The sequence below is a fragment of the Lepisma saccharinum genome, chromosome 9 (genome assembly GCF_977018435.1).
Source record: "Lepisma saccharinum chromosome 9, izLepSacc3.1, whole genome shotgun sequence".
In the NCBI taxonomy this organism is placed as follows: domain Eukaryota; kingdom Metazoa; phylum Arthropoda; class Insecta; order Zygentoma; family Lepismatidae; genus Lepisma; species Lepisma saccharinum.
In genome coordinates, this window is record NC_139237.1 from 33,494,902 (window position 1) to 33,511,724 (window position 16,823).

The 16,823-nt window shown below is 38.3% G+C and overlaps 1 protein-coding gene across 1 annotated transcript in view; it reads right to left on the reverse strand.

The window, feature by feature from the left end:
* LOC145992608 (uncharacterized) overlaps positions 1–3,342 on the reverse strand; it is a 79,012-nt gene extending 75,670 nt beyond the window's left edge. The window contains exon 1 of the mRNA XM_083128963.1: positions 3,310–3,342. The gene's annotated coding sequence lies outside the window, so the exon portion shown is untranslated. The remainder of the gene's footprint in view (positions 1–3,309) is intronic.
* Positions 3,343–16,823: the final 13,481 nt, after the last annotated feature.

Sequence of the window (16,823 nt, forward strand, 5' to 3'; positions counted from 1 at the left end):
ACTCCAGAAAGCATAGTTAGGATGAAGAGTATGAGTGAAATGTGTGTGATGTATAAGTGTGGAAATTGTAATGTAATTGAAAAGAAAAGGGAAATTATGCAGCATGCTAGTTCTTTGAGCAAGAATTGAAGTTTCTTTTTTCCCTTTTTGTAGTAGTATCATTTGCACAAGTATTCAAGATGAAAATTGTTAAGATTAAAAAAAATGTATTTAATAGTTCATTGAAATCCATGATGAACAGCTCGCATAATATTTGTGATAGTGGTACAAGTATACATCATGGTGTAGATTTGAGTGTTTTATTTTACAAGCAAACTTCAATGCAGCTGCCGATTTTTCATTTTCATAGTTCAATTTTATTAACACTGACATCTGTAGCACATTTTATTGCCGCTAATATAGCAGCCCGTCCACTGTCCTCCATTTGTAAATATTCCAAACAAAACGGTCGATGTTCCAAAAGTCTGAATAATAACTATTATTGTTTCATTTGTAGTTAATGACTTCAAAAGAAAGGGAAATTTATTGAAAAGCAAGTTGGCTGTGATTTCACAGGAAAATAATTACTTTAATCATACAATCTTATTTTCTTATATTCATTGGCAGTGTTGCTGAAGTTACTGCTTAAAAATGTGTGTAACTTCTACTGTCATCAGGTAGTGAGAATAGCAGAAAGTGCTTATCAGGTGTTGGAAAGTATATACCTAAGTAATTCTAATGCTAATGGCCCTAAACCTGACCTGCCTAACCTAGCAAAAATATAATTTAAGAACTATCTGGGTTTAGGAACATCATACCCTTTCATACTTATGTCATGTGACGTATTAGTAGCAACAGTCCTTGTCTCCTGCACGAAAATAAATGCACATTGCCGTAAGCTTCACACATATCAAAAACTATAGAATACACACATTGTGCAGCAGGCCAGGCGAGGTTGTAGATCATGCACATGCAAGTTAAAATCTGGTGAAAATAGTCACTCGGAAATTAAAATGCACCAGTTTTCTGTTGCATTTATGTAGATTTCTTTAGATTTTTATGGAGTACATTCACACTCAAATGTCCTTAAACATGTAGGGTCTCTCTCCCTATTTTTAATTCTTTCAGGTTCTGTTTAACTGGTTTCATAATTGTTTTGGGAAGTTGAAATTTAGACCATGCTTTTAAAATCTGTGTCATTGTGAGATTTTTTTTTCTTCAAATGATGGTAACAACAAAAATAGCATGTTCCAACAATACTTTTGATTGAAATTGGAAATTTCAGAACTGATAGGTGTGTAATTTCTAAAATGAAACTGGTAGCATACATTTGACACAGATACTCTACATTACTGTCCTGTAATGTGTATAAATTACGATGAATCTGCAAAGAGCATTCCTCTTGTTGGATAATATAAACTGGAAAATATCTATCACAAATGTCAATGGTTGCAAAAGTACAGTTTCGTGAATGTTGATGAAACTTAAAATGCAAGGAAAAGGTTGTTGGTGACAGGAAAAACACAAGCAAAAATCAAGAAATGTAGGGATGAAATGTTTTTATTGTCTTTTTTACTCTTTATTTTATCTTGTGGGAACGCTAATATATATATTAATCAAAAAGTTCATTTTTGCATCTATCTAAATGTGACATGCATTCGGTTTGTGCTCTTTTCTTTCAAATTTTCTTGTGAGCATAAATGTATATCAGTCCTAACATATACTTGTGGTTGTATATTTCTAATATCGGTAAATATGCGATATCGCCCAGACGGATTTCTTCAAATTTACAGGAGAAAGTACTTACTGAAATGAGTTTCTTTAGCATTCTGGACGTTCTTGGAGGTATTTTCTTTCACGGAAAGTAAAAACTTCGTACTTTAATGCTGCTGAACAAGAATTAATCACTTTTTACGTAAGAAATTGGCATTGCCTGCCACATTATGCCGTTGTTTCCATTGCGTGCGTGCAGATGGCGAGAGTGTTGAAAGTCACGCGATCTCTGCAGTATTTCCAAACGTGCCTTCTTTTTACGAAAATTTCTATTTTTAACTATGTTCGCCGCGCTTTCTCTTTTTGATGAATTTAGGGGTGAAATGAGTGCTAATGGAACCTAACCTAACAGGTCTAACCTAACCTTGTGTGAAATTTTCTCAATAAATAAATGGTTTGTGGGGCTACCCGTGGATGGTTTTTGGGGCTAACGTGCATGGTTTGCGGAGGTAAACATGAAAAAAAAATCGAAATAGTACGTAATTTTCAGTCATGAAGGTTTGAAACACTGCTTGCACACTGAAAATCGACAAAACACAAGCTGGCACGTCATGATGCGCGATGATCCATTACGAGTGCACACCATATTGTCTATTACAGGAGCGGAACAAGTAACACAAATAATCAATCGTAATATGAAAGGTTGACAGTATTTTATGGAAAAAGGCATAACTTCACCTTAAAGAATGTTCCGCAAGGCAAAATAGGTAAGTACCAGTGGTGAAATTAAGGTGTCCGGGCGTTATCGCATATTTACCCTAATATCACCTAGTCACATATATCTAATTTGATTACGTGTTCTATGCTACCAGGGAACTAAATCAGAAACTAAAATAAAATATATAGAACTTCGACATCTACTTTAAAAAAAGGGGGAGATTTGTTCTCACCTGAAACACTCCTGGTTTGCCAAAACCCACAGTGATGAGAGGCAAATTTTTTCTACAGCTCTCCTTGGTCGTCCAAACATATTTATCACTTTCGGTGCTAGGAGTTCAATCAGAAATTGAAAAGTTTCTCGTGACATGCGAAAGTGAGACTGAAAATCGTCACCGTTGTACAAGGGAACAGTTACCTCTACATAATTCTCTATACGTCGTCTCTTCGTTTTCCTGTCTTTTATTTTAAACGCACACTTTAATGCAGCTGCAGATTCTTTTTCATTCTGTACTTCATTGTTATTAAGAATAACATCTGCAGCACATTTTATTGCTGCTAATATAGCAGCTTTTCTGTTGTCCGCCATTTGTAAATATTCCAACCAAAAAAAAAACACTGTCGATGTCGTTCCATAAGTCTTCACAATAACTACTTTCACCAGGTTCACGAGGCCAGTTCTTTTCGTTCGATTCGTTCGTTTCGTTAAGACTTTTGGAACGCACCCCTAGAGAGTTAACATTGCCAAATTTTCGATACTTTACGTATCGAAGATAAATAAAACTGTAAAACCAGAGGTGGGAAGTAAATTGATTTTCCATTCAATGAATATTTATATTTTTGTTCACCTTCTGGTTTAGCAATTCATCCAGCAGTGACTACCTTAATAAGCAATCCCACCTTCTATTTTCCGCCTCTCTGCAACGGTAGCGGTCTTGAAGCCAGGGTTGGCATGTTTAAAACACACGGCTTTGTTTATTTACAAATGTTTTAAACGTTTAAAACAATTTGTTTTAAACGTTTAAAACAATTTGTTTTAAACATGTTTTTTTACAAGTGTTTAAAACACGTTTTGGTGGTAGATATTTTATAGTCTGTGATATTTTTTTTGTTTGGCACCCCTGTTTTTCATTTAATCTGTGTCAGTTAATCACATATATTTAGACAGCCCCCCCCCCCCCACCTTCTCCGATTTGCACCAAAATGGTCCCAAACGTTAGTGCATCGTTTGTGCACGAATGTGCACGCAAAAATTTCGTTTGTGCACAAACGGAAAACACCAAAATTAGCAAGTTAATTTGTCGGGGCTGTCTAAATGCCAGCCCCCCCACCGTCTCTGATTTTCACTAAAATGGTGCCAAACGTTAGTGCATCGTTTGTGCACGAATGTGCACGCAAAAATTTCGTTTCTGCACAAGGGGAAATCCGAGATATTAACACCTTAACTTAAGGGGTCAGCCCCCCCACCTTCTCCGATTTGCACCAAAATGGTGCCAAACGTTAGTGCATCGTTTGTGCACGAATGTGCATTCAAAAATTTCGTTTGTGCACAAGGGGAAATCCGAGATATTAACACCTTAACTTTTGGGGTCAGCCCCCCCCCCCACCTTCTCCGATTTTCACTAAAATGGTGCCAAACGTTAGTGCATCGTTTGTGCACGAATGTGCACGCAAAAATTTCGTTTGTGCACAACGGGAAACCCGAGATATTAACACCTTAACTTTTGGGGTCAGCCCCTTCACCTTTGTGTTTGTGGGGGCGAGGGATGAATGAGTTATTTGAATTCCTCCTGGTTAATATTCTTTATTCTACCAAGCTAAAGGTCCCGGGTTCGATCCCCGGTCGGTTCAAATCTCGAAACGTTTCTAACGTTGGAAGCGGCCCCGGCGACCACCCAGCATCGAATGACTTAGGTACCAGGGGGAAACCCTGGGGTATTAGCGGTCAGGGGCGTGATGCTGATCACATCATCCCTAGTCACGACCGGTCAAGAAAGTGAGGTGTTACCCCCACACCCCCTATAGCTACGCCTTCATGGCGTGGTGCTAAGCACAAGGCGGCACTTTACATTTTCTTCTTCTTTTTAATATTCTTTATAACTGTGATTTGTAAGTTAACCTATATTGTTTATTTGTTCTATGCGACCTGTTTTGCAGCTACAGGGGACGAATGGAACGGTTGTCGATGTAAGGTGAGCTCAGACCGAGTAAAAAGATAATTTATATAAGATAGTGTCGATCACTTTGTCTTAGAGCCACTTGATTTTCTTTTGCGCATTATTTTAATAATTTGCAAAGTAGATGAAAGGAAAATCTTGTTCCTTTTGCTCCTGAAGCAGCTGTTTCGTAAGACACGTGTATGCCTAATAACTCCACACCACGGTATCAGTTCTTGATACACACGGTGATTCAAAAGTCCGGTGCAGAAAGCGAAAAATGTAAGGACGGAAAACGTGTCGTTCGGAAATATATTGTTTTCAGTCTAAAGCAGTGGCGGCGATTAGGGGGTTGAGGGGTGCAATTGACTTCCGCCACATTTTGCCACCTTTGCCCCCGCACTATGTTAAACCTTATCTAAAAAGGGAAATATACTGTCTTTGCCCCCCAGTTTTGTCATCTTGTACCCCGGTTTTGGAACCCAGTCTCCACCACTCGTCTAAAGTGATTGAATTTTCAACTTTGGTTCACCGTGGAGGTTGAATATTTGTACGAGTTTTAATGGAAGCAGAAAATGCCATGTTGCCACATGCTTCGTTCGAAATACCGTGCATCGTCGCAATAGCGTACTGGATAAATTAAGAATTGGTGACGATTATTATGGGCAAAGTTAAAAATTAAACAACGTGATTACTTGAACTGTTACACGCGCAGATCCTCCACCCCTCCTCCCTGCACCACCGCTATTAGAAAAGGTGGAGTGTGTTTCATGTTGTAATTTTACGAATGCCTGTGGCGTCAACTTTTAGTTTCGCATAACGTCGTCTGTCTTTCTCTGCGATTAAGCAGACACTTATGGAGTCAGCCATTTATCACGGGTGTACCCATATTATCACTTGTGCGTGTTTAGTATTTTCTAGTGTACGAGGGAAGTGGAGGGGGATGCACGTGTCACATGTTTATTTCTCACTTTTTACAGTGCCTGTGCTTATTGTCAATAATTATTAATTTAGCCAGTACAGTATGTTGCAATAAATATGATATTCTGGACAAAGCACGTGGCAAAAAAGTGAAATAAAAGTAAAGTGCTCCCTCCTGTGTTTTTCACGACACCGTGAATACGTATAGGGGGTGTGGATCACGGTCGAACGTGGGGGTGATGTCATCAGCACCACGCCCCTAGCTGCCTTTACCCTACAGAGTTCCCTCCACTTTACACGACGCTGGGTGGGCACCGGAGCCCCTTGAACAGGTGGAAAAGAATCCTGCCTCTCCCCGTCGGGGATCGAACACGCGACTATCGCATGGTAGTTAGATGCCATAACACCTGAGCTACAGTGGTGAAAATAAAGCACGTGGCAAAATTGTATTTTGGACTACCATTGAGACTCATAGCATTGTACAGCTCAATTGTGAAATGTTTAAATTCAAGCACTTCATATTTAATCCCGCATATTTTCAACAAATTTACCCTTTCAATTTTTCACTGTACTAATAACAGAGTTGGCCTAAAGGACCGTTTTAATCACTCAAAAGATCGGTTGCGAAGCTAAATTAGTGCAAGGGTTAGCTGCGGCTCTATAAAAGCGGCAGTCCTCTACGTAAACCGCAAGTTTTCAAAAAAGGCTATTTCCAAGATTAATATGCGTAATGTCTTGAATATTACCACATACAATAAACTGTTTTAACTTCGAACATTTGAGAGGTTTTGCGTACTCCCGTCTCAGTCTTTGGTCTCGCCGTCGTAACTGATATGTACAGCTTTTTGAATGGGGCTAGCATTGTTTGCTAAAGAGTAAACAATATAATGTTTTGAAGTAGTTGGTTAACCAGGCACTACCCCTGTGATCGCCCATACGCCGAGAATTCACCGCACCTTTGAATTTGGACCGATATGTTTGTGTCGGCAAAACTTTGAAGTGTGAAAATAATCACATCAATTTTCTTTTCGGTGTATTATGTGACTTACACATCCGGATTTAGGTTTCATAGGAGTTTTGTTTGATGAGTTCTGTATGTGTAATCCAGACCTTGCAGCAAGAAGTCTTACTTTTATTCTTTTGAATTTTCTGTACAAGATGCAGTTGAGAAGTGAATAACGAATTCTGGAAAGGGAAGATAAATAGGTAAGTGTTGAGTATATATTTTCATAATTTTGCTTTCTACTTACAACCTTAGTGACAATGAAGTTCGACCAGTCACAAATATAGGAGTGCGTTGTGAAAGAAGGAGAACACATGCATATGCTGAACATATTTTATTCAGCAGGCTACATGGAACAAAGGAAAACATAAATTTCCGCTGCAACGCAGCAATGTATGGTGTCCACACAAAATAAAACATTTTCGTCCATCTACACGTGACATTGAAGTTCGACCACTGTTAGAGGGGATCCTGTTTACCATGGTGTGACGCCGCCCCGTCGGCGAATAACTGTGGCAATGCGTCGGGGCATGCTGCGGACGAGTCTTTCAAGGTATTCCACATCGATGCGGTGCCATTCCTCCTGCAGGCAGGCGATAAGAGCAGCCGCTGTCGTGGGTCCCCTCTGTTGCACACGTCCCTTAAGAACACGCCACACATTCTCAATGGGCGAGAGGTCGGGACTCGATGGTGGCCATGGCAGAGTTCGCACGTGATGGCGAGTCAACCATTCTCTTGTCAACCGCGCTGTATGAGGCCTGGCATTGTCGTGTTGAAAGATGAGACGCCGCCTGTGGAACAGGTGCCTTCGCACTGTGGGAAGATGCCGCTCCAGTATGCGTGTATAGGCGTGTGCATTCACAATGCCCTCACAGACGTGTAGTGGGCCAACCCCAGATGCCGTCATGCATCCCCATACCATCACTGACGCAGGTTTCTGTACCCGACGTGCATAACATTTTGCTTCATTTTGTTCCTCCTTCCGACAAATGACTGTTTTCCGTATTTTCCCTTACACAACATTGAAAATGGAATCGTCCGTCCACAAAACCCTGTTCCACTGCCGAAATGTCCATCCCCGGTACATTCGTGTCCACCGTAGTCGATTGCCTTTGTTCAACATGGAAAGGAAGGGTTTTCGTTTCGCCTTGTACACTCGGTAACCGCATCGCTGTAGGTAACGGCGAATGGTTCTGGTTGACACTTCAATGTGAAAGCGTTCTCGAGTCCACAGTCGTAATTAAGCCACAGAAACATGATTGTTGGTCTGGATATAGCACCTAAATATCCGTAGGTCACGCACGCTCAGCAGGCGTTTTCGACCGGGGACCTTACCTGGCTCTGTAGTACCATTATTTTGGTGGTGTTTGATGATGCAGTGGACGGTTGACTTGGGTGAGTTCAGTTGGCGCCCTATTTCCCGTTCACTGAGTCCATCCCGTTGCAACTCCACCACTCTTCTCCTCACGGTATTGTCAATAGGTTTGCCCTGGCCATGGTGATGATGCACTGCGGTTCCTCGGTGCACAGCACGCGCTTATATACGGCGGACTCCCTTATCGTGTCCTTGACGTCATGCTTCCGTCGAATGCGCCACTATCTGGAATTTCCGTATGGGTCTGGTGCCTGGTCGAAGTTCAATGTCACGCGTATTGTTCCCCGTTTTCGTTCTTTACGTGACCTTGGGTGCAACATGCTGGGATCATGATTCTTGCCTGCTCACACGCCTCCTCTTACACACATGCGTCACTTCTGCGGGTCACCCGTTCCACCGCCTATGCCTCTGTGCATTTAATCACGTATTCCTTTCTGGTCGAACTTCATTGTCACCAAGGTTGTATATTTATTTTAATATAAAGTATATGAGAATCCCACTCAAATCTAAATGCTAAAATATGTAATTACATTAATTTAAAATAACTCTTTGAGTTTGATTTTCTGCTTTAAGTCCACTTTACACACAGAGAGTCTAATCGTGATTTGACCTACAGTTTAAAGTGTGATCCGAACCACTATGTGCCTCTTCCGTGTATCGAACGCGGGACTTCCTACATCGTAATGCTTTAAAATAAACGTATAAAGTATTTTCTACCTTTATTTTACTGATCAAAAAAAGTTGATAAAGTATCCATGTAGGGCGTCATAGTCGTCTGGCGTACGCATGTGGGTGTGGGGTTGATGGGGCTCCCTCCGAAATTTGAGAAAATCAATATTTTCAAATAAAATGACCCCACCTTAAAATCGCCCTATTTCCATTTTCTAAATATACAAAATATCTTATTGTGTTTGCCGCCTCCCTAGAAAACAGCTATTCACTCTCCATCTTTACAAATCCTGTTAGAGCTACCAAATAATCGCCAACGCATCACGACTTAAGTTCATTGTGCTTATTTACTTATCACCATGGCCTCTTATAAACATGTGAATAACTAAACCTCCATTGTAAACGTATATATTATATTAGCGCTACCTAAAAGACTATTCCAATAATTCACTAAGATTAGTTTTCCTAATTCCATAGGATACTTTAAAATGTTCAAAAATAAAAAGTTAACATAAATACCCTTTCTTGATGATTCTCTTATGAAAACTTTATTTATAATTCAGCTTGCTTAAAATATTTCCATTACACATAACAAATTAATTACAATGTACAAGTTATTTATATCTTCATTACTTCATGTCGCTCTTTTACCTCTTGGATTAATCGCGACGATGATAATGGATGACGAAGTGATTAAATGGTGATGGTGCGAACACAGTGATATACACGCACATGACTGTGGGTCGAACTTGTGACATCTGGCTTTCTAGAGCATTACTCTGACAGTATTGCCATGGAGATAGGTAAGATAAGATTTCAAAACACACTTCCTGCGGGGTTGAAAAAAAGTACCGCGTTGTTACCATTTGTGGTTTGGCTGATTTAATTTCGCTTTCCCGCTATTTTTGGCTAATTACGAAGATGGGGATGGGTAATGTATGATGGACACACAAACAGCCATGCCCAGGTCGGGATTCAAACCTGGGACCTCTGGAGGCAGAGCGAGATGTGATCATCACTCCGCCATAGACACTAATATAGGCTAATCCGGGCTTGATCTATAATTGAACTCGGGGTCCCTTGATTACATGGCGACAGAGTTACCATGGTGTCAACGGTTCAATAAAATCAACATTCAATCTTATAGTTGCCATTAGCCTGGAAAGGGAGTAAATAATTCGTACTCTCGTAGTTTCTTGATCAGTCAAAAATCCAAATAAATGAAATTACCTTAATATTGACTTGTAAACATCATCATCCCCAGCACCAGAACGAAATGATTTGTATGTTCACAAACAGTCCTCATGGAATTGATTTTCCTTACTACTGAACTTTTCGCTTAAGCGTCAAGCTCTTTGTATTTTTGTAATAATATTTCATAGGCCTCATTATTCTTGTCCTGGTCATTTAGTTCTTTGATGTTACTAGCTACAAACACGGAAATTTCTTGTAGAGTTCAACGAACTCCGCTAAAAACTACCGTGAGCACTGAGGAAGTTTTTTTCATCGTTATACAAAAACGAATTTATCAAAAAAAAAGAGAGCAACATGTTCGATTTCCATTAATAGTGTTTCAGCACTAGAGTAAAAGGGAATTGCGCAACAGGGGGACAGTGTCTAGTGATGTGATCAGCTTCACGCCCCTGACCACCTTTACCCCTCAGGGTTTTCCCCAGGTACCCATGTTATTCGACGCTGGGTGGGCGCTGGGGACGCTTCCAACCGTTAGAAAAGTTCCCGGGGATCGAACCCGGGGCCTTGAGAATGGTAGTCATACGCGTTACCGACTGAGCCACCGCGGCCACTAAGTAACTTGTAAATTGTAATTAATTTGTTATGTATAATGGAAATAGTTTAAGCAAGCTGAATTATAAATAAATTTTTCGTAAGAGAATCATCAAGAAAGGGTATTTATGTTAACTTTTTATTTTTGAACATTGTAAAGTATTCTATGGAATTGGGAAAAGTGATCTTAGTGAACTATTGGAATATTGATATAGTTTATTTTACTTCGCCTTTTGTGTGAAGATGGGGATGAGGGATGAAATGATGAAAGTTATGAATTGACATTTTTACAAATAACCAAGCCCGAGCGGGATTCGAACCCGGGACCCCAAGCGTCGCAGCGCGATGTGCTAACCGCTCGGCCACAGGGTCCGGCAACTATTGGAAAAGTTTTTTAGGTAGTGCTAATATTAAACGTTTACAATGGAGGTTTATTTATTCACATATTTATAAGAGGTCATGGTGATAAGTAAATAAGCACAATGTTTCTCCCCACGCAATTCACGAAGAAATGCCACGTGCGAAAATGCACCATTTTCAGGAGCCAGTGCCTGTACCATCCTGAATGTCTCGTGCTCTTAAGATGTTTAATTTGTTTTCTGTTTGGAAGACAAACTGCGAAAATTCATCAGAGTAGCATTTTCCATGATGGACAGCGCGGAACTGAGTAGGAAAAAATGTACAGCAAGACGTGGCGTGTGGACGCGCCAGAACTGCAACATCTCTCTTCCTGTACAGTTTTGAACTGTGCAAGCAAGACGTACTGTAAGACGTAGCGTGTGGATCGGCCTGCACTTGGGCTCAGTCTTTGGTTGACAATTCTATCTGAACAGGCACATCCATGGCTTGTTTGCTAAACCCAAACAGATTCATGGTTATTTTATTGGCAAATATTACATTGATTGTCATCTCACAGGCAATAGTAACCCCATGGTAATGTGTGTCTCAAATGAGAGAATCTGTCTCTTGTTGTCCTCTGAATCCAGGGCAATTTTCTTCACTTTATTTGTGGTCAATATATGATCAACACTTTGGATTCTCCTCTCCTCCCTTAGTTTGGGAGTTCTGAGGCAGTCGTAATAATCATCAAAGAAGAGTTTCTCCACTGTGGTTCTACCCAGTCCCTTGGCCTCTTTGATAGTGTCTCTCTCTGATCTAATTGCATACATCTTTGCTCACAATCCAACAAACACTTTAATAATATCATTACTTTTCTCATCCTTTAGTTTGCCTGGTACTTTTATGTTGTGGGAAGGAATACCAAAATTAGGACGGTATGAAGACATGTCAAAATAATCAAGTAACTCAGGGTGTTTTGTCTTCATAGACATTAGATGTATTGATATAATATACAAATCTATCTGTATCCATATGCAGAAGAGAGAGGCTATTTTTATTAAAAGCCTTCATTGTATCATAGTGAAGCTGCGGCATGTATAGCTTAGACATATTCAGAACTGTAGTTCCCACATAGATTGGTTTGTAAAATTTGATCCATGGCTTCTCCATTTCAAAGAGTGACAAATCTTCATGATACATTGTTCTTAAATTAAATTTTGGATCTGCCACCAATTTATTACGTTTTTTGGATTAGAGACCAGCCTCACCTCTACATGCTTCTTATATTCTCCATAGTCTTACCATAGACTGCATTATTCATTATTTTATAAAAATCCCTATCTAAATCTGAAGTGCCAACTGTTCTCTGTCTTGTGTTGGTTTCAATATAAGGCTCTAACCACTCCGAATGCTTGAATCTAAGAACTCTTCGAATTTGCACTATACGAACCCCCTTCCCTATCAAGAATATGAGATTCTTATAGTGGATGACATGTCTCTCTTTAGATTCAAGAGTCATTAGAAGCTTCTTCTGTTTTGATTTGGGTGGACACTTGAACTCAGGAGCTAGTGGCAAATCAAAATACTGATTGTGCAAGTCATGAAGGAAATCAAGATCCACCTCAGCAAAGAAACCATACTCACTGTCATCAAAATTTTGTATATCTATTGATTTGGGATCTATCCACTCAAAACCACCATAGGAGATATTCTGCATCATTGAATAACCATACAAATTATTGACATCTACATAGAATATGTAGTTGAAGGGTTCATTAAAGTTATATTCTGTCATATGTATGTTGTTGGCCCTTGCACATCTTTGTTTGCATTGTACCATGCCCCGCGTATAGCTCTTTTTATAAAAAGAAGCATGTCTACGTCTGAAATCAGCTCTAGGTGAATTTTTGTTTTGAGCAACATGGCAGACCAAGCTAACCCTGGTAGACTGTAAAAGTGTGCTCGGTCCAATTTATAGATATTCATAGATAATTTTCTAAAAGCTTAGAATACATCAGCAAGGATTGTCACATCCAATTTTAGATAGGCATCATGGTAGTCTCCCATTGTCCTACACCCTAATTTCTACCACATCTGTTGTGCATGACGGTAATCCTGATCTGTGATATTTCTTTCTCTGAGTTGGCTGTAGAACTCCTTGATAGGAGGAAGAGACTCATCATCAAATTTAGTATGGTCCGTTACATATTCATATGGATAGGTAAATTTTTGTCTAATATGTTCTATGCCTAAGTCAGGAAAACTATTGGTTGTAATTTGGAACTGCTCATTAGATAGTTTGCTGACAAGAGCATCCGGGCCAGCAGAGAGAAATCGCATTGAGTCCAGGAATCCCAACTTAATAATGCATAATGTCACCGCGAGGAATCTTTACTGTTTTGCTATTTTAAATCAGAATAAAAGCTAGTTACTATTGTAATCGATAAACAAAATAAATATGCCACCAGAGTAATGAAAGTACAAAATACATGAACCAGATCAAAACTTCATGTTTTCATATTCTACTACTTAATCCAAGTTCTACATGGATCCACGAGTTTTAAAAAAATGAATTAGGAAGATTTTGATGTAACAAGTTACAAAACGCAAATATATGATTAAAATTTTGCTTTTAGTTTCAAAGATTTTTCTTAAACTAGGTGCGTAAAAGTTAATTACAAAATAAAATAACTACGCATTTCAGTGTATTATAACGGATTTTTATTCATGTAGTATTCGAATAGAAGTTTGTCCGAAGGCAATAATAATAATAGCTTAGTCATTAGGGCGTCTGACTACCATGCGAGAGACACGGGTTCGATCCCGGCGGTGGAGAACCGGGATTTATTCCACTTGTTCAATCGGCTCCGGCACCTAACTAGCATCGTATAAAGTGGAAGACTGGAGGAAACTCTGATAGGTGAGTGCGGCCAGCGGTGTGGTGCTGTTCACATCACCCACACATTAGGCCGGGATCAAAAAAGTGTGAGTCCCTAACTCCGCACTCCCTGTACGCCTTAATCATGGCGTGGTGCAAAGCAAAGGGAGCATTTTACTTTTTAAAACTTTTAAATAATAATAATAAATATAATAAATTTATAGTTTATTAGCTATAATGACAACAACATAACACTGATAATCCCACTGTGCCATAACGACTAAATTTGAATAATGAACCAAAATTGTGTGCAGGGAAATAAGGAAGTCTCGAGACAATGCCTTTCTCTTCGTTTTCTGCACCGATGGTGTAAACGCTTTCTCTCATTGACAATACGCAACCGACCATTTGAAGTATCTAGCAGTTATGACAAATTTTCGCTCCGTCTTAGTGTTATCGTGTTAGCAAAATGAACGCTTCTCGCCAAAATTTCTTAATTGGAGCATGAAACAAAATCAACACATTATTACTTTTTTAATGTAGCTCTACGATGACCAATGTAATCAAATATTTTTTGTATTTCGCCTCTAGCAAAGTTGCTGCGGCTGTTGGATTATGTTATTGTAGATGGGTTTTGATTATACACACGTTTCATGTATATTTTCCAACTGTTTTAACTATACATAATAAAATATACACGGTATATAATGCAAGTTGACATGCGGTTCACATGTTGCAGCTAGGTCCTCCCCAGTGTAGCAAAACCAATGGGCTTCGACGTCTAGCCTCGATTAGCCTATTTGTGCATAAAGTGGACTTGAAACTAGGATTGTCAACCCTCTCGGAACGAACGAGAGTCTCCTGGAACCCAACTCACACTCCCGGTCTCCAGGTCAAATTTTGTTATCTCCCGACATGACAAGATTGAGTATTATTACATATTCATTATTATCATTTTTGTTTTTTTCAATTGGTATGCACTAACAGAGTGAAGAGATTTGTTATTGCAAAAGAAACATTTTAAACTTCAAAACATTATTTCGAAGTTTCTGAAAAATTAGTCCTTATTTATCTGAGTGAGATGAGAGAGAGAGAAAAAATTTAAACATATTGTTGCCCCAAAGCGTTTACACCATCGGTGCAGAAAACGAAGAGAAAGGCATTGCCTCGAGACTTCCTTATTTCCCTGCACAAAATTTTGGTTCATTATTCAAATTTAGTCGTTATGGCACAGTGGGGTTATCAGTGTTATGTTGTTGTCATTACCAGTTGGAGATCGTGAGAAAATAAAATAAAGTATTACTACACTCCAATTCAATAGCGTGGAATAGTTATTTCGATTGGTTAAATGAGTCAGTTTGAAAAGGAATGTAGAGGCATTATAAGTGTAAGACTGTAGAGTATATTAATCTTGATCTGTTTACTTACAAATTGTGGTTGTTCTGTTGATTTGACAAAATTTTGTATTCCCAATAAAACAGGTTGCGAAATCCTGGGGGATTTCACCAACTATCTTGGCCTCAAAAAAATTACCCATCAAACATTTTCGGGAGGAGAGTTTTTGTTACAACAAACAAAAGATAATAAATTACTTTTAATTTCAACTATACTGTGCTAAGAATAATATCGAATACATACACAAATTAGTGTAGTTGTGAATGTTCAATGCTTTTTCTCTCTCAAGAAATCATTAACAAATCTACATCAATACACACAATAAAAGTAAAACAAGAATGAAAAACAATAATAACTATGAAATCTAATTTAGTTATATTAACATAAAGCAAAAACGTAATAAAAAGTTACACATGATAAAACCACTTCAACTATTTCATAATTTATTAACATCTTTAACCAATTAGTAAAGGACGTAGTTTGCTACATTATAATATCTGATATATTTAAAAGTAACAATTGTTTTTGGATAATTAATAATATATTTTTAAGTTAGTAATTTATTTTTACTTTTAATAACATTATGAATATGTATATCGTATAATTTATATGTATGTTTGTGGGGACGGGGGTTTGTAGATTAACATCCCCCCCTCAACAGTCTTATATGATTTCGCACCCTGCAATAGAAAGTCTACAAACAGGCAACAGCTAACATTCAGGGCATTAATTTGCCATAACATTTTAATCTAAAGTGTTCGATAGCTGCAAAGAATTCTCCCGCAATTTTATTTTTTGAAGTTGGTAAGGCTACTTGAGGATCAAATTCCTGTTACAGGTTTCTTCCTCTTCTCTTAGCAAAAAATTGTAATAATAACTGTATTGAGCAGTCATTAAGGATTCCTTTCTCAACACGAAACGTTTTGATTTTTCTCATTACTCTTTGTGCTATACCAATGAACTTTCAAGTCATATAAGCTGACATGGCATCGAAATGTGTTTTTCAGAGGATTCAAACTCACGATCTAAAGCCTTCCTGCTCTTCAAATATACTTGTGCAGTTTGCAGTGCTGCCATTAAAAGTAACAAACACGCAGGTGTTTATTTCACTGTATAACTCCATCTATTTCACTCCTCCCTCCATTCAGCATGAGAAACCGGTTATGCAAATATAGTTCGCCCGCTATTTCACGAGCGTCAGGTGGATGACACCTTTCAACACGGACGTTACTTGGCTCGTAGCCAGCGAACAACGTCCTACCTGTCTGAAAGTAGAGTTTTCCTCCCCACCGACCGGAAATACAAATGGATTCCGCTGTACCTGAAAGGCAGGAAGAGACAACAGGGTATGTTAAAAGTAATAATCACTTTTATGATAAAGCAGCTATAGTCTATGCATTCCCATAAGCAAGGGCTATGTTAAGTAGAAATTATTTTTACATATAATAGTATTTGAGGAACTAGAAAATAAGAGATTTTAAAACACACTAACAAATATCCAAGGAACTATGTAGGTAGAAACTATGTTTATGAATACCTGTTTTCACATATTTTTATATTAAATGAACATGGTCTATCTTAAATTGTATATGATCTTAGAGTAATATGGTAGTATATGGTCCTACCCAAAAACTTTAAAGTTAAAAATTTGAAAAAAAAATTCAATTTTTTTCAAATTTTCAAATTTCTAAAATTTTCAAATTTTATTTTTTTTTAAATTTTTCAATTTTTAAAAAAATTCTAAAATATTTCAAAATTTTCAAATTTTCAGTTGTCTCATTTTTCCATTTTTTCAATTTTTCAATTTTTTCAGAAACTAATTTTGTATCTAAGATTATGACAAACTTATACCTCTTGTTTTTTGGAGTTGAAAATCAACTATCCTATAATAAA